Source organism: Magnolia sinica, chromosome 5, assembly GCF_029962835.1.
Source record: "Magnolia sinica isolate HGM2019 chromosome 5, MsV1, whole genome shotgun sequence".
In the NCBI taxonomy this organism is placed as follows: Eukaryota; Viridiplantae; Streptophyta; class Magnoliopsida; order Magnoliales; family Magnoliaceae; genus Magnolia; species Magnolia sinica.
The window spans coordinates 106,084,676-106,104,675 of NC_080577.1; the positions used below are offsets into that span (position 1 = coordinate 106,084,676).

The 20,000-nt window shown below is 38.1% G+C and overlaps 1 long non-coding RNA gene across 1 annotated transcript; it reads right to left on the reverse strand.

The window, feature by feature from the left end:
- Positions 1 to 1,527: 1,527 nt before the first annotated feature.
- On the reverse strand, positions 1,528 to 3,586 carry LOC131246582 (uncharacterized). The gene is made up of 3 exons (XR_009171446.1): positions 3,543 to 3,586; positions 2,538 to 2,978; positions 1,528 to 1,859 (listed from the first exon to the last, which is right to left on the reverse strand). It is a non-coding gene; the product is annotated as an uncharacterized LOC131246582 (long non-coding RNA).
- Positions 3,587 to 20,000: the final 16,414 nt, after the last annotated feature.

Genomic DNA, 20,000 nt, shown 5'->3' on the forward strand with positions numbered 1-20,000 from the left:
TTGGTAAAAGCAATGGCAGCGCTAGTAGACTTTTAGCGGCGCTTGTCGCCGATAGGTAGCTGGTATTTTCAAGAAGCGCCGCTAAAGTATTCCAAAACAACACTTTTAATCATGAAAAAGCGCCGGTAGAGCCTTCAGAAGGGGCGTGTAAATCCTAGCGTAGGCGAGTAAATTTTTTTTAATATAATTAAATTGAAACCTGTATCCTTTTAATATTTGAAACATAAAAAATGTTACAATACAATTAAAGCTGAATATTAAACAAAATTTATATTACTTCACAATAAAAAAAAAATGTAATATTTACAACAATAAGTTGAAAATGGTCTTAAATAAATATTAAAAAAAACAAAAAAATAAATCCTCTATGTGGTCTACTCCTAGCACGCATCACAAGAGTGAAGTTCTTGTAGGCTTACATTTAGGCACAAGTGATTAAAATCCTGCACACAAGGAGGGAAAAAGAGAGTCAAAAAGTAGCATTCAATGAAGATAGAATAAATGAATTAAAAAATAAGCCATTAATTACAAGGTTGAAACAATATAACAGAGTTATCAATGGCTAGATGGGCCATTCAACTTCTAGAAATTGCATCGACACTCGTCCCATGCATATACCTTTTTGTACACATCACTAATGGAGATGCGCTCCTTTCCAGGCATACTTAGAATTTCTAAGAATGATATGTAAACTTGCTCATCATGTTGGAACTGAGTCTACAAAAATAAATGATAAAAGTCAAATAATAAGAATCCCACAAAGAATCTAGTGCCATTGAAATTGCAGGCCTTTTCATAATCATAATTGATGATGTGTTAGATTATATGACCAAATCATGGTTTTTGGGGCTTCCGAAACATGCTTATTACAGTTAATGTTTGGGTCAGCATGGAAAACAGAACCTGCATTGAGCGGGCTACTTTTTCCACTACAATGTAACAAGGCAGAAAGAAAATTCAAGTATTGAAATTGCAAGATCTGGAGAAATTGACAAAATTCGATTCGTTCTACATTAGATAATGAGAAAAATCAAGTGATAAAACCAAAAGATCAAAAACATCAGGCGAGAAATAAACTAGCAATATAACCCCACCAACACAAACCAATATCACAACAATCACCAAAACGACCATTTTGGTTGAAAATAAATTAGAATGGTTTTCTGGTGGCCACCCAAACATGCCCTCAGAATTCAAATCCAACACTACATCAATTACCACACCAAGAGTACTATAATGATCCCCCAAAAGACCACTTGTTACTACAAAATGAAAGAAAAAAGAAGAGCTACAAATAAGATTACATCCCACCCATCTGCCAAAAAAAAAAAACCCTCAAATTTCTATCCCAGATATCGTAGAAAATACAGCTAAAAAATAACCAGCCCTCATTTGTTCTACAAAGAGTAAAGATGTAAATAGAACAAAAAGAACCAAATAATAATAATAATAATTTTTTAAAATATCACTGAAATAATGATACAATTATGACTTGGACAATTATGCAGGCTTCTCAAATCCATCACAATCATCCCTCCTTCCAGAAAGCCTCACACATGCTTTTAGAGGGAAATCTTTTGAAGAAACCAACCGTTAATAAATAGCTAAACTGCATTGATCAATACAAGAAGCGATTCATATAGCATCTTATTCCTTCCATTAAAGATAAAAGGGTCTGTCAAAGTATCAAAGTTTAATTTCTCTAATCACATGGGAACATAATCCTAACTACAAATAGAAAAATTGGATATAGCATTATCAAAGATGGATTTCCTCACCTACGTTTGCTTTGGTAACTTCACATCTAGATTCCGCATGGGCTTGAGCCACATATCCGATATCACCAGCACCGAAATGCTCTAAAGGAAAACATGGGAAATAATAACAAAAATAATAGTAATCAGTTTATTGAATTTAGAATACAAAGGAAACAATTTACTGAATTTCTTTTTCAAAAATAATAACTCAATGCACAGGTGAGATTAGAGGAACATGTATGAAACTCTTGTCGAGCTATCTATGGGTAGAACATGAGAATTCTCTTCAAATGCACTAATAGTAATCAGAAAGCTCGTGTACCCATCCGTAGTTCCATGCTGAAACAAATCACAGATGCCTCTGGACTATGGTCACAAGAAGTGTGAAGTGAAGCAACAAAAGATGCGGGTGCGGGAGTGGTCTTCTGCATCCCAGAAAATGTTTTCTGCATCCATGGTTTGAACCATCAAATCCCTATTAAGATTAAATCTGCATACTTTGCAAACTAAAATACATGATGTGTCAATGCTCAGCCAGAACCTTGAAACATCAGTTTCATTCAACTCATTGCCTCTTCTTGTAATGAACTCAATGACAACCTGAATTGCACCTTCTGGTGACTACTTCACTTTATCACATATAGCAGCAGTGCATCCATGCATGGTGATTACAAGTTGCACAAAATCGATAGGAGATATAGAGCTGCTCAAATTGAACTTCATGGAAATCAACGGAAACAAAAATAAAATAAAATAAGATAAAATGAAATAAATCCTTACCTCATCTTTGGTTAGCAAAATGCAAACAAGAAACAACCCTATTGAAGACCTCCGACTGATTAATAGAAGCATCCTACAAAAGAAATTTTGAAAGATATTTTCATGCATGATAATGGGCAAAGGCACCCTTTTCTTTTTCTCCCCGTACAGGAATCTAATCTGGCACGTGATCTGCACTGCACATTTTGGTGGGCCCCACCATTAATTGATCATTGCCCAGATGTCCCACCAATGAAACAGTCCTAAGCATCCAAATGCGGCCTGGAAATGGGCAGTTGGAAATGAAAACGATTCTACAGTGACAAACAGTTATTACAGTGTCAACCATCTATGGTGGAGGCCATAAAATGAATGGTCTAGATCTTGTACACGTATGTGGTTAGAGTCATTGAAGAAGGGAATCCTTTTTAAATAGGATCAAGTACAACTCATGTAATCAAACTTTAAAAAATGGTTAACCTTTGATAAGGAGCAGGTCTCATTTTTTTTTTTGAATATTCAAGAAGGACAGATAAAGTTGAGCTAAGTCGACTTATCACCATCTGATCTCACATGGTGTCCCACAAAAACAAACCATTTCTCACAAACACTGAATAGAAGAAAGAAATTGGAGTCTGAGAAACCATGTCTATGAGAGGACTAGATGAACACATGCCAACATGGCCAGATATGTGGAGTCCAGGCAAAAAATAAGGTGGGTTCACTCATCAAGTGAGTTGTATATTGTCATTCACAATCACAAGTATCATTTATCATCTAACTAACTATTAACAGCATTTACAAAAAAAGAAGATATCTTTTAGACTCAACGGGCAGATTTGGTAGTTCCACGCTTGGACCCTTATGTCGACATGAAAACGGGCTCCAAAGGAGCTACTACTTAGAGAGCACAGATAGAGGTGTTACCTCTTCTACCAAACGGGTTGTTGTTCTAAAGAAATCAATTCCATAATGGGCAACTGATTGTCCTATACTTAAAAAATTTCATAATCAATCGTAATTGACATTCATCATCTAGCTAACTAATAAAAAATTCAATATCAAATCCATTAAATTAATAACTTACAACTTAACCTGTACGCATACCAAATTCAATATCAAATGCATTAAATTAAATGCCTTCATAGGTATAAGCATAAAACAAGGTTGGACTAAGACCCATTAACTTAAAAAAGCAAAAAATAAGACTTAATCATGATTTCCTTCTTTTTATCAATTTAAACATGAAACACACAAATAAATGCTTGGACACTACTACGGTGTATTTTGAACAAGAATTCTCAATAGACGACTCAAAAGAGAAGAAACTCATAAGCATAATACAAATCCTAAAAATGAGTATCAACCTAACAGAAATATCATAATAAGCATAGTTTCCTACTAAAGTTAACTAAATAAAGAAGTAGCGCCATTAACCAACTTGATCAAGTCCTAAAAGTTAGCAAGCAACCACAAGCAAAACAACACAAAACTGAGAAAAAGCATCTACAAGAAACCACCTGTAAGAGATCATCAATCCAAAGATAGTGATTGCTATGCATATGAGCCATGTCTATATGGTAGTGGTAAGAACATAAACAGTTCAAATCAATCTAAGACAATGATTTGGAAAAAACATAGATACTCTAGCAGAGTGTCATCGATGATAATGAGGCACTTAAAAAAATTCTAATGTTTCTATATACCAAATGCAAATCGACACCAGAACATGGGCCAGCAATTGCAGCTTTGAAAGGAAGAAACACTGTAATGCATAAAGGTGATATACCTTCAGTCTTCTAATTCAGCTACCAAGGATTTAACTCTTCTCAGAATGCAGGAATTTTGTCCTCTTTTATAGACATGACTAGTTCCATTAGCCTATAATTCCTCAGCTACAATTACCCACAGTAAATGAGCACGGTTAAATGCCACAATGATAGAAGAAAGAAGTCATAGAAACGTAACAAGGGCATATGATATCATGATGTGTGTTCATTCCACACGCATGCAAATCCATACACATCCACACAAAAGCACAGGTGCAAGTATGAAACACATGTTTGGGCTGAGCTTTCAATAAGGTTGGAAATAATGCTTATACCTTCTGCCTGAAAAATATCAGACAACTGGTGGGACTTTCCACACATAGTTGTCAATACCCTTTCAATGGCCATTTAATTTTGCATACTGCGGAATGGTATGCTTAGGTGTCTCAGTTCAGAAATGGCAGACTAAAATTTAAAAAAAGAAAAAAAAAATTTAAAGGATGAATCATTGATTAGGGCTTTGGAGGAGGAACTCTCTTTCCCATGTTGGGTTATGATCGCTCATAAGTACTCCAAAATCAAATTGATTTATAGGCTCCAATATTTGATTAGTAGATATTTTTTACTTTAATTTGGACCATTCATTTCTCTGGAAAATCCAGAAAATGCTATCACAGAGGAAAAAACCCAACATTTAAAGAAAAAAAAAAAAGCCACATATATACATCTAAAGATGTAAGCAAAATAACCCAGAATTAATTAAAAGAAGAAGAAAAAAAAAAAGCAGTTAATAGAAATTTTACCACCGTTGATTAATCAAAGGACCATCGATCAGATCAAATCCGATTGTTCCTGCACCGATTGTGAGCTCACTAATAGATTCGATTGCCACCACATTCTACTAACATATCTATATTTAATCTTTAAAGAAAATCAAAGAATCCAAACCACAATTAGGGATTTTTGAATAAGAGTTTTGAATTTCGAATACCTAATTAAGGATTTTCAATTTTTTAAGCTATAATCCACAATTAGGGAATCGACACTACAAATCCCTAATTAGGGATTTGAAACTCAAAATTTTCCAATACACAAATCATTGCACAATGTTACTTTAAGGATTAAAAATGCCAAAAAAAATGCCCAAATTGATATGAATAGATAAGGAGAGAGAGAGAGAGAGAGAGAGAGAGAGAGAGAGAGAGAGACACCTGATGTTGCAGAATGCTCCTTGATGTGCTGAACCAAAGAAAATAAGAAAATAAAAAAGGGAGAGGGGAGGGTTCGAGAGTGGAGAGAGAGAGAGAGAGAGAGAGAGAGAGAGAGAGAGAGAGAGGCAGAAGTAGATCGAACGCAAAGGGAAAGGGAGAAGAGTAGAGAGAGAGGGAGGGAGAGAGAGGGGGAGAGACGCAGAGAGAGAGAAGGAGAGATGGAGGGAGAGGGACTAGTAGATCGAGAGGAGAGATCGTGAGAGAAAGGGGGAGAGGCGCAGACAGAGCGTGAGAGAGAGAGTCGGGGGCTGAGATCGAAATGACGGGGCGTAGGGTTTTTTTTTTTTTTTTAATATATATATTGAGACAGGTTAGTAGGTGCCCTCCTTTGCTTGCGCCGGTTCAAGCTCCACATTAAGGCCCCATTTGTTAAATCTGAAGTCTAAATCCTGAATTGAAATATAAAGCCTGAATCTGAAATCTGAAGTCAAAAAACTCGTTTGGTAATTATGGCTGAAGTCTGAAAATTTACTACCGAATTTGAAACAATCTATTTGTTAACAAATATCTGAAATGTCTGAAATATGTTAATTTGACACATTTACTCCCATCTCTTGTTTGGAAATATTTTACATTATAAAGAAATTATTTCTTATTAAACAAAAATAAAATTATTCTATTTAATTCAAATAAAATATGAAGTACTTGATAGAAAATTAAAATATCATTATTCACAAAAGTCAAGGTGTGCCCATATAGGTTTCCAACGTAAAAAATTCCTATGAAGACGAGCTATATAGCTAGTGTAGATACATGTCGTGTGAAGACGAGCGCGGACGCTCCTCGAGGTCTGAGTTGTATGAATGGTTCAAAGGAGATCAAAGTTACATGTTCCCTACAATAATGTATTTATTATATCCACACCATTCATCAAAATTTTGAGATCATTTTAGAGCATTATCCAAAAAATGAATCATATCCAAAACTCAAATGGGCCACACCAAAAATAGTAGTGGCATAATGATTTTCACTGTCAAAAAATTCACAGGGCCCACTATAATGTTTATTTTCCATTTAATCTATTCATAAAGTCAAAAATATCTAGATGAAGAGGAAAAACAAATTTCATATTGATCCGAAACTTCAACAACCTTAAAAGGGTTTCAATGGTGGACATTCAATCTCCCACTGCTTTTTCCAATGTAGTCCAGTTTATCTTTAGATCTGTCTTATTTTTCAGTTCAAGCCTTACAACAAGCTCGCAAAATGGATGGACGGTTTGGAAATAACAAATACGTCATGATGGAACCCACGAAACTTGTTGACGTCAGTATACCAGCCAATCCGCTTCCCAATTCCGTCCTAGCCCGGGTGCGGATTAGCTACTGACAGGTTGAGTAGCGAGACCGGCTACTGAAGTAACGTCACCAAGTTTCTTGGGCCCCACCATGATGTATGTTTTGTATCCACGCTGTCCATCCATTTAGAGAGATCATTTTAGGGCAAGATCTAAAGAATGAGTTAAATCCAAAGCTCCAGTGGACCCCTGCACAGAAAACAGTGGGGGCAATGACGCCCACCATTAAAAACTTCTAAAAGCCACAAAAGTTTTAGATCAACTTGATATTTGTGTTTTCCTTCTTTCGTGTCTTTTTTAACTTTTGAACAGGTTGGATTTCAAATAAACATTATGATGGGCCTTAGGATAGTTTCAATGGTGGGAATCACTCTCCCCACTGTTTTCTGTGGTGAGGTCCATTACAGATTTTTATCTGCCTCATTCCTTGGATCATGCCCTAAAATGATATCTCAAAATGGATTAACGGTGTGGATAAACCACATACATCACAGCTACTAAAGTAACGTCACAAAATGGACGGACGGTTTGGAAATAACAGATACGTCATGATGGAACCCACAAAACTTGCTGACGTCAATATACCAGCCAATCCGCTTCCCAATTCCGTCCTAGCCCGGGCGTGGATTAGCTACTGACAGGTTGAGTAGCGAGACCGGCTACTGAAGTAACGTCACCAAGTTTCTTGGGCCCTACCATGATGTATGTTTTGTATCCACGCTGTCCATCCATTTAGAGAGATCATTTTAGGGCAAGATCTAAAGAATGAGTTAAATCCAAAGCTCTAGTGGACCCCCGCACAGAAAGCAGTGGGGGCAGTGACGCCCACCATTAAAAACTTCTAAAAGCCACAAAAGTTTTAGATCAACTTGAAATTTGTGTTTTCCTTCTTTCATGTCTTTTTTAACTTTTGAACAGGTTGGATTTCAAATAAACATTATGATGGGCCTTAGGATAGTTTCAATGGTGGGAATCACTCTCCCCACTATTTTCCGTGGTGAGGTCCACTACAGCCTTTTATCTGCCTCATTCCTTGGATCATGCCCTAAAATGATATCTCAAAATGGATTGACGGTGTGGATAAAACGCATACATCATAGCAGGGCCCATATAACTTGGTGACGTCACTTCAGTACCTAACTCGCTGCTCAACCTGGTAGTATCTAATCCGCCTCCCCCAGCCCATCCGCTTCAAACGCAAATTGCGTCCTACCCCCGCCCGGACGGGAGGGCTCTATGGGGCTCACCATGATGTAAGTATTTTATCTAAGCCGTTCATCATTTTTCTCATATTATTTTAATATGTGATCCTAAAGATGAAGTAGGTCCAAAGCTCCAGTGAACCACACCAAAGGATGCTGCGGTGATAATGACATCCACCGTTGAAACCTTTCTAAGGGCCACTATGATGTTTTTTTTTACCATCCACTTATTCATTAGGTCAGGTAGATGTGGATGAAGTGAAAACACAAATATCAACTTGATCTGAAACTTCTCCAGCTCCCAAGAAGTTTTTAATGGTGGACGTTCAATCCCTACCTTGTGGTCCAATTAATCATTGGACCTGCTTCTTATATTAGCTCACACCTTAAATGATCTGAAAAAGTTGATGGACGGTGTGGATCAAACATATAAATCATGGTGGGGCATAAAAAAGTTTCACAGGTTAAAGGTTGATTTTGTATTTCGCAAACAATTTAAAAGAAAAAATTGTTGTAGTTATTTGAAAAAAGGGTACTTTAGGAAGCAAAAATTTTTGTTTAATGAAAAATCACGGAACGCATTCCGCGTTCACCATTAAGCCAGACTCCTATCACGGAAAGAATTCAGTGAAAAACTACTTAGTGCTTTCCGTCTTCCTCATTAATAATGCATTAACAAACACCACAAAACACGGAAAGTTTTGCCTATTCCGCGTTAAGTGCAAAAATTCAGTGTTAACAAACACGGCCTAAGTGCCGATTAAGCTCTGATTTGTTGTAGTGGCTCCACCATAACATTTTTTAAAAAAAAATCTACATTGTCTATCTATTTTGCCAACTTATTTTAGGGCAGGAAGCAAAAAATAAAGCATATGACAAGATCAACTGGACCACACCACTCGAAACAGTGGGAATTGAATACCTACGGATGATAACTTCCTGGGGCGCCACAGATGTTTTGGATCAAGTGTGTTTTCCTTTCATGCAGGATTGAGTGACCTAATCAACTGGTTGGATGGCAAATAAACATCCGATTAACCCTAGGAAGTCATTAATCATGCACTGTTTCCTGTGGTATGGTGTGGTCCACCTGAGATCTCAATTTGCCTCATTTTTAGGCTCATGCCATACAAAAGAACTGACAAAACATATGGACGGGTGGATTTATCACGAGAAAAATGGTGGGGCCCACCTAGCCTCCAACCCTGACAACCCATTTGCCTTCCGCGTGACGTGACTTTTGAATGACCTAAGGAGTCTGAGCCCACAGAAGGTGGCCCTACCATGATATTTCACCCTGTCCATGCATTCTGGAAGCTTATGTTAAGGCACTGGAGCGAAAAAAAAAAAAAAAGGGTTGATCCGAAACTCAAGTGGGCCACACAACCAGAAACGGTGAAAAGGGGCTGCCAACGCGCGGTTCAAACCTTTTCTGGGCTAATTTGCCATGTCTACATGCAATCCAAACCGTTCAAAAAGATGCACAACCATTCGTAAGGTCATTCTTAATGGAATGAACAGAGAGCAAAAAATAGTCTGATCCAAAGCTTCTGTAGTCCCATGAATGCGTCAACGGTAGACATACAATCTCCACCATTTTCAGTCCCACGGGAGCGCTGGATATGCTTTTATTTATTTATTTATTTACGTTGATCTAAATTGATTTGGCAAAATGGATGAACGGTTTAGATATTTCACTGAGCCGATGCATGACGTGACGGGGCATGTCAGGAGTTAGCGTCCATTGGGTACTACCCCACCAGCCCTGTCAAAGCTAGAAATGCACGGTTAGATCAGTGGTTTTGTGGGGCCCAGCATGATCTGTATGTTCTATCCATGCCGTCCATTGATTTTACCATTTCGTTTTAGGGCATGAGCCTAAAAATGAGGCAGATCCAAATCTCAGGTGGACCGCACCACAAGAAACAGTGTTGATGGAGCACCCAGCATTTAAAAAATTCTTAGGACCCATCGTGATGTTTATTTTACATCCAACCTGTCGATTAGGTCACAGGGAAAATATAAATTTCAACACGATCCAAAACTTGTGGCCGCAGGAAGTTTTCAATAGTAAGCGTTCAATTCCAACCGTTTCTGGTGATGTGGTCCACTTGAGCTTCAATTGTACTTAAACTTTTTTCACACCCTATAATGATTTAGCAAAATGGATGGACGGTCAAGATCTCATCAACGGCATCAGTGGGCCCCACTGTAAGTTCTCTGGTTGTCCTCACGTGCTATCATTATGCAGAGGTAAAATTGACTTTTACACGAGAAAACGAAGCTACAGTCACCTTTCTGTGAGTAAAAGTCATATAAGCTGTTATTTGACTATATTTTTAAAAGCACAGGTACTGATATGCAAATAGTCTAAATATAGGCATTTAAAATATTCACTTTTCAGGCGGTCCTTCTGTAATAAAGCAGGAAAAACATTGAAATCTGAAAATCTCCAGAGAAATTGCCGGCGGACCAGAAAATACAGTTGACGAGATCAGTGACCTACCTGCTGCAAAGGTTGCCCATCCTGTCCAAAACAATCCAACTTGCTGGTCCAAACCAGCTGTTAAAATATTGCTTATGACATTACAAGGCTCTCTGTAATTAATCATATCCCAAACCCGAATGATAAAAATATCTGACTAATCAAAATACATTAGAAGCATTGCTTGCATAAAAACTATCAAAATCCAAAAGTCACTCACAATGCATTTTCATCAAATGACCCCAGTCAAAACTGTCAATTCTGTGTAATTCAAAATTCACTGTGTAATTGGCATAGGGAGGGACTTGATGAGGTTGATCACCGTCTTCCTCAAAAGATAACTACTCCGAGTTTACTGAGCTCTCTAGACTTCTCGTAGAGCTTCTTCGAATCCACGAAGGATAAATGAAAGAAAAATTTTCATAAATTCGAAATAACTTGATTCGTCATAAAAAATGAAATTACAAATCTTTAAATAAGGAATTCAAACTTAGGATTGAGTTTTAGACTTAGACTCAAACTCAATCACCCTAAAAACATGACTTACTAAAAATAATAAACTTACCATTTATAAATTACTTCTATTCTTATTAGGCTTTGTGGTTTTGGGCCGAAAATAGTAAGGGTTCAATTTCGCCCAACCATATTATTCTCCTAACTTTTCTAAGCCCTGTCATATTGGGCACGACTTCTACAACTCAAAGTATCAAAAGTTATAAACGAGCTAAAACTTACTATTTATAGTGAAAATGAAATTAAACAAGACTTTTAGCCGCCAATATGATAGAATTTTGCAGATCCAACATCGGCAACCCGACATAGCAGGTTAGCTGGCTTAAGTAAGTCTTACCCTAAAATCATATATAATATGTTGTAAAATTCAACCTTGTTTGCGAGATACAACTGCCTTAAGGTTTTGATGGTCTGGATAGTTTTTGCCGATCTAATCGAGCCTTTTCTAGTACATCTTTGTCAAGAAAGTGTCTATGACCTACTCTACACCACAGTATCATGGCAATTACAATGTTAGTAAGAAACATGGAAGCTTAAGGTCATGTATGGTAGATGCCTGAAATGATTTTATCTCATTTTACTCATTTTTCATTTTAGTTAACAGTAATTATTAATTATGTGTGAGAAATCAAAATCTCGAATAACTAAAATAAGACGAACTCATTTTTTCATGCCTTCCACATCGGGCCTTCAATAGGGAAAATTCAACAAGTAAATGTCTAATAAATGGGTGATCAGGGTTTGTCTGAGCAATCTGTTTTTGTGGCTATATTGTCCTATCTTTGGTGGATACCAATATTTAGACAACTTCAATTTTGACATATGCTCTCTTATAAAGTTGAACTTTATAGGGATTCAGGAATACCATTGATTAATTCAGGGGTGGATATATGATTCAAGTCATCTAGATGGAACAATCTTCACCACCGGTGTAGTGGTGCATGGTGAAAAGGGCGAGGAAGAAATCATTGTCGTTTTCCTCTATGATAAACCTTGGATCGATTGAAATGTCAAGTGATCCAATGCAACTAAGAGCAATATGACATACATTGGCTGAGTATTGGAGCATGTTTGATTTAAGAATATGGAAGTTGTGACCTATGTATTAAAGAATAAAAGAATATGGTAATTCGGCGCCCTTACATCTTTTGCTGGTTCGTATTCTACTAAATGGACCAGTCAACGTCTCTAGCACTTGTTTCTCTCTTCTTCTTTTTTCTTTTTTTTTTTCCTTTTTAAAAAAAAAAAAAAACTTTTTCGTTTTCTGTTTATTTTGAAGGAATCGTCCATACATGACAAGGCCGTCAAAACAATGGCTTGTACAAACCAACCGTAGGCCCACAACTACAAATTAAGAACGAAAAAGGAACTCGCCATCACATAAGAAGGGAGTTCATTATTAAGATAAAGTAATTAAACACAACAAACATTACACATGTTGGGGGACCACGAAAGCACATGGAGATGAATTAAGTAGAGTAATCTAATTACACCAAGCAAGCACAATGCAAACCCACCAAATTTAATGTGGAAAAATTCTTATGGGAAAAAAACCACCGTACAAAGTGATAGATATTACTATGAAAGTAGAAAATTACAAGAGTAGAGAGATTACCCAATTCGAACAATCTCGAATCAATTCAAGCTACACTCTTGAAATCCTAGAACGAATTAGAAACCCCTGAATAGCTCCCAATCCCGATTATACCCTAATATATAGTCTTTGAAAGAATTACAATCAAAATAGGGAAAAAAATTCCGCAAAATCGCAACTCTGCAAAAATCTATGTGAATCCATTTGATGACATCGAACACACTTCGATGTCATCAAAACTTATCCTTTAATGACATCGAAGCCATTGTGTTCGATGTCATCAAAACTTATCCTTTAATGACATCGAAGCCATATCAATGGCATTGAACTAATACATAAACAACTCAGAGATAAGGCATGAAAATCAGATTTTCTTTGATGGCATCGAACATATCCTTCAATGTCATCGAACACCCTTCGATGGCAACGAAAAAGCACCCAGTCCAGTGACCAACTGGAGAAAGTCTGAAAGTTCTCGATGGGATTGAGTACTATTCGATGGAGAAAATCTGAAAAAGAATGATGATCCACCCCCAAAAAATCATGGGGGATGCCCCCCATACATCCGAATGTACATAATCAAACACACATTTACTTGCATGTTTTCGAGACTTAAAATACAACTGTGATTATTTGCCCTATATGCAATGCTCCCATACATTAAAATTAACACTTTTTAATGTAAGAATCAAACAACAATCAGAAAATACCTTCATACTGCAGTCGCACATATGGCCTTGGCACACATGTCACAAACGTGCCAATGTGGAGTCTGTTATAGAAGTCACATCTCTATCCTATATGGTATTACCGATCAACTTTTAAAGGTTACTGCTCCGCTGTGCTTTCATAACAATGAGCGCCCCCTTAGAAACCTTCAAGACATGATTAAACCCGGTGAACTTGCACTCAAATGCCTAGAGAGCCCCTGAAGATATCATATTCTTCCTTAAATCAGGAATGTGTCTCATATCCGTTAGGATACGTTCCATCCCATCAAACATTTTAATGTACGCTGATCTGATACCAACAACATTACATGCAAGTCATTTCATATAAACACCTAGCCACCATCGTACTCGTTGTAACTGGTGAACCAACTCCAATGAGAGGTCATATTGTATGAAGCCCCTGAATCCAAAAGCCACTCATTGCTGAGATACCCGGATTTTAGATATGATCAATACATTACAACCACCTACCTCCTCACTAGATTCTGTTGTATTGGCCTCTCTCAACAAGTCATCTAATTAATCTCCCTTTTGAGCTTTAGGGTGCCTACAATACTTCTTCATATGTCCCAACTTTTCACAATTTTAACACTTTATCTTCCCTTTGCCTTTGGGCTTAGACCTAGATTACAAATTTTCCTTCTCCCGCTTAGAAGCTATTCCCCTACCAACCAATGAATGTGTAGAGGAACCCTCGCCACTATTCTTTCTCAACTGCTTTGAAGGAAGGGCTAAGATAACACTTTTGACATCAATGGTCTCCTTACTATGGCACATAGTGTCGATGAGACTCTCGTATAACTCTGAAAGAGAGAATTCAGAAGGATTAGGGTTTGGTCTTCTTCATCGATTTTCACCTCCACACTCATTAACTTGCAGAGTAATTGATTGAATGTGCTAATGTGTTCATTAAGATCTAACCATTCCGCCATCTTCAGATTATAGAATTGTTTCTCCATATACAAACAATTACTAAGGCATTTTGTCATGTACAAACTTTCTAACTTCATCCAAAGCCATGCACTGGTCTTCTTATCAAGGACATTATAGAGTTCATCATTGGACAAGCATAATTGAATCGAAGTAATCTCTTTTGATCGAGTTCTTCCCACTCTTCATCGTTCATAGTCGCAAGACGTTTTGCTATACTAAGGAGTGTCCGTTGTAATTCTTTCGAAACTAGAAGGCCTCTCATCTTCACCTTTCATACACACACATACATACATACTACACTAAGTCTCTCTCTCTCTCTCTCTCTCTACACACACACACACATACATACATGATTTTACTCTCCTTACTCTACCATAAATCTTGTATTACACCCATATATATAATATTACACTTAGAATAGGAAACAATTCACACAATTTAACGTGCCGAAAAAATTCATACAAAGACCCGAGTTCATCTTCAGGTGGAACCACCTGAGGGCTATACTCGGCTAGCTAATTTTGACGAGATTCACTTGGATGCTAAGCATTAGGTAGATTAAACTCAGGACATCATTTTCACAAATGATGAAGAGCTAGAATTGCAAGTACCACTGGCCCAACGCCATTTGAAGACCCAGGAGAAATCCTGAGGGCCCGCCTCTCTCAAGAGTACCCTGAAACTTCGTAAAGGACCTAGACCGCACGTCAGGGGTCTGCTAGCCTTGAAATTATTGAACAATGTCCGTCTTACTAGGCTCGACAACCATCGCAGGAGTTAAGCTTGGATAGTATCCAGAATTGCTCAACTTGAGCCGAGAGTCAAGTGCAAAAGAAATGCAAATACTCTAAAGAAATGTGCTAAAACTTAAGTGAATTAGGTCGTCCACTCTTACATAAAGTTGAGGATTTCAGACAGTTAGTTTATGACCAAACTTCACACATAGAGAAAAGAAAATTTCCTGCACACACCCATATAACTGTGGCCCCGATTGAACATTTATAGCCATTGATCTGACACAGGCCTCCCACGGCCGATCTGCTTATCTGATCGCACCGAAACTGTGTCCTAGTATTGATCTATTGATAAGGAGCCTACCCTATGGCATAGATCAGCCCGTGGGCCTTCCTAAGAGCCCAGTTAGTCAGAAATAGTCGCCCATAGGGTATAAATATCATATAAAGTGGCCCTAGGGCCATTTACACACCATCTAGGGTTATAATAAATAGCTCCCAACTCACCCTCTCTCTCCCAAAAATGAATTTACACCTAGGATAGAATGAAGAGAAAAGAGAAAGATAGAGAAGAAGAGAGTTTGGAGTAGTGCTTGCAACAAATGGGAAATTCTCTTCCATTGATCCACAAGCCTAACCACCACCACTTCCGCTACCGAAACTCCTCCGACTACGACTTAGGGTAAGTAATACAGATTCCAATAGAGATGTAAGTCTCCAAATGGCTTTTCTCCAACCTAACTAACCCATGTACTCGTTTAAGCGACCGACGATCCTTCCTTGGAAACATAGTCCTAGAACCGAGTCCGAGTCAGGCGTGCCACCAAAAGGTGCGGACTGTAAATGCTTAGGTTGCAATTTATCAATGCTTTCATTATAGTTAATGATTTATGCTTGCTATGATTGCTAATGTAGGATTTCTTGTTGTCTTAAGCATGCGTATTTCTCTATGTAATAAATTGATAAATTGCAAGTTGTATTTAACGTAGTCTATGTGTTTGATGAAATGCCTAAATGAGTAGAAATCCCAGCCGACTCTCTTTCCTTGCAAGTTAACCAGGTGCTGGGCCCATCTGGTCCTCTCCCGCCATCGACGGCTCTTTCCATGCTCCCTAGTCACGTTTTTGAGTATATCTTCCAGCATGGCTTTTGTGTATCATCCGGTCCCGATACCCCTCTTTAGCCCTTCAACTCTTCAGGCACCTTCTCCATTAAATCTGCCTGGGACATCAGCAGATCGATCACCCCCAAAAAGGGCTGGGCGAGATAGGTGTGGCACTGGAAACTTCCACCAAAAAATTTCCTTTTTATCTAGAAAATTCTTCACACAATGTAATTTCAGTTGAAAAAGCAGTCTAATCCAAAGGCGTGTCCCTTACATCAAAGTGTGGCTGCTGTAGGGAAGATGCTGAGCTGGGCCCAGCCGAAGAGACCATGTCCCATCTCTTTCTAGACAATCAACAAGCTTTATACATCCGGAGATTTTTTGTTGTTCAAGCAAGGATTTCCTTAATGCATGCGTCTACGGTGGAAGCAAGAATTCTTCAATGGAGGAGGGCATGCGCAGACAACAGAGGGCGCTCAGTACGAATCCTTCTTACTCCAACTTTTAATCTTTGAGAGCTTTGGCATGCTAGGAACGGGGCTCTTTATGGTGATAGAGCTATGAAGGCTCCATCGATTATCGCAAAAGTCTATTGGTGGTTGACCACTACCTCCAATGAAGACATTAAAAGAAGGTATGTGCAGCCTCACCCAACACAACAATCTGTGGTTTTATGGCAGAAACCCCCTGCTAGTTGGGTGAAAGTTAATTTTGACGGGTCCTCTAGGGGAAACCCGGGCTTGGCTAGGGCTGGAGGGGTATGTAGAAATAACAAGGGTGAATTCATGTTTGGTTTCACTTTTGGTTATGATGTAATATCCAATATTGGAGCTGAAATACGTGTGGTTCACGATGGGCTTCTTTAATGCTTGGAAAAAGGTTTCTACAAAATTGTGGTGGTGTCAGATTCATAATTGGTAATCAAGGTATTCAATGAGGAAGCATTGGTTAGCAATGGAATGGTTGGAGAAACATTACGGATAAACTTCGGACTCTTGCCTCAGTGGAGTTCAGACACGTGTTTAGGGAGGGAAATGCTTCGGCTGATGCGCTTACGCGTGATGGGAGTGTGTCCCAAGTTCGTTTTCTTACTTCTTGCAAGGAGGATTTGCCTCAACAAGTGAGGGGTCTCCTCTTCCTTGACAAGGTTGGTCTCGGGTCGATCAGAGAGAGGAGAAATTAAGGCCTCTATCCTTTTGGTGTTTCTTTGTTTTATTTCTTTCGGCTAGGGGGTCCCGGCTCCTTTACGATAGGTCTTTTGCAGGTCCTTTTTTCATACGAAGACCCGAAAAGCTGTAATCTTTTTGTCCAAAAATGATATATACATTTTTTTAAAATGCTTAAATGAGTAATTTATCAAGATTGCTTATCAAATATTAACCCATATATTATGAATGTGCGTTATCATGATTTGGATAGGAACGGGGCTACGATTGTAGTCCAGGCAACCGGTAAACTTCCACATTTGGGTGGCCGGATTGGGTTGGCCACCTTAGGTAAATTCGAAAGATATGGGTCGGACGTTGACTATCGATAGTGGCTAGGCCACAAGGGGCGCTTATGCGCTAATGTCAATTACATCACCGTGCACCCATACCAGTCGAAGTTACTTAAGGAACCGGTTGACCTATTGTATGTTCACATGTATGAACGTGATTGTTTGAATTTAAGGTACCCCTCACAATTGTAAAGATCCACCTTTAACCATAGTACCATAATCCTCAAGACTCATGAGTCGGGTATAGTAGTATGGGACACTGTATTCGTGCTATCAACCTACACTAAGGTGACGAGCTTCCCTGTAGTGACCGCAAGCACCATTTCTTGTAACTTGCCTATCATATGTATTTATCTAAAAGTGATAAACCTAGACGGATCAAGAACACAGGAGTAGGACTGCTGCGGTTGTCCGATGTCTAGTGATTCGATTTAGATCAATATTTAAAGGAGAGGTATCCTAGCTTCCCCAAGTTACTGGATGAATGAGCATAATTAATCATTCAGTTAACATGATCATGCACTGCATTACATTAGTTAGAATGTGGCGAAACAGTGTTGGAGTCACATGTTTGAGGAAGTGTTATCATGTGCAAAACAGGTGGTTGGAGTCACGTATTGAGGGAGTGTTGATGGGTGAGAGCATGCATCATTACATAAACTCCATTCTCAAATTAAAAAGAGTAGTTAGAAGGTGATTGCTTATTATTGCCTTATCGTTAGTGCATTGATAGACTTGATAACATGTGTAACTTTTACTTTATAGAACCACTGAGTTGATCACTCACTCCCACTCTGGGACAGTGTTTTAAAACACCAACCAGATGCTTGTGTAGATAAAGGTACAGTTGATGTCGATGCATTGGAGTAGGATCTCTTAGACGAGGAGGAGGAATTTTCCTATTTCCAACTCTTAGGTGGGCCGATGTAGGCCATGTGCCGTTGGACAGGAAACATTGGGCATCTGGGCTTAGTTGGATGTTACATTTACATTACCACATTTTGTTTACTTTTTTTTTTGAATTGTACATATATCTATTAAACCCAACTGCAGACCCATACTCTAGAACTTCATGATATATATATATATATGTTTTAGATTTACACATTTGCTTAATTACATTAAATCTGGAGTATGATACGTTGTTTAGTATAATTCTATGCAAGTCCAATTGCCCAATGTGAAAGAAATCAAAATATTGTCTTCCGGAGGACATAAGTGATGTTCGGAATCTCGGGAGTCGAGCTTTACTCGACCCTCGAAATTCAGGGCGTTATACGGAACTATGTAAAATCATTGAGTCGTCGATCTAACCATCAATTGATCAACATTGATCGAGCAATCCTCAATCGATTGGCCATCCATGTCCAGTTAATTGAACATGCTCAAAAGTGTCTAGTGAGTAAACTAGAAATTTTGGTGAATTTTGATCAATTGAACTAGGTGGTCGATCAATAGAGGACCCCTATTTCAACATAGATTAAAGGCACCCGATTTCAACATTCACACTAAAGAAAAACTATAAATGGGTTCACACCAGTAGCCTATAAAATGCTTAAAACTTTTTAGGGCTCACTTCTTCATTTTGTATATTTTGTTAAATGTCTTTCTAAAAATATGAGGAAAAAACGGGTCTTTGTTGTCTTAAAAAGTTTTCAAGTGCTTTTCTTAAGCCCAACATTGGATAGAGATTGGAAATGAAAATTATTTATAAAGCCCTTCTCTCTAAAGTCTTTTACATAAAGTAAAAGAACAAAAGAAAAGCTATATATGGATTCACACCACCAGCCAATGAATAGCTTAAAACCTTTTTGGCCCAATTTTTCATTTTTTATATTTTGTTAAAAGTATTTCAAAAAATAAAAGGAAAAGAGTGAGTCATTGTTTTGTCTTGTTTTCAAGTTCTCTTGTTTACTACCACATTGGATAGAGAAGGGAAATGAAAAATTCTCTTAAAGTCTTTTGCATTATTATCCGTGTACAGTTTTATAAGCCCCAAATCTAATTTAGTTTTTTTTTTTCAAAATAAATTTTTCATTATTAAGGATGCTTTCTTTACAAATTGGAAGGGGAGCTTAGGAAAAAAAAAATAGGCCCTGAGACCCCGGCTGAATAGCATGTGCACATTTGTGGAGGCCCTACTCAAGAGGAGGCCCACCTATCATATGAAAGGACAAAAAACTAAACTAAGGCCTAGGAAAACTGCACCACTCCTAAACCTGCCTTACAAGCTCCCCACGGGAGAGATAAAGGAGGCTAGAAACTTCATTAAAAATTCTGGTTTGCTAGTTGGAACTTCCCCAGTGGGCTAGGTTGTCTGCAACCCTGTTGGCCTTTTGTGGGATATATGCT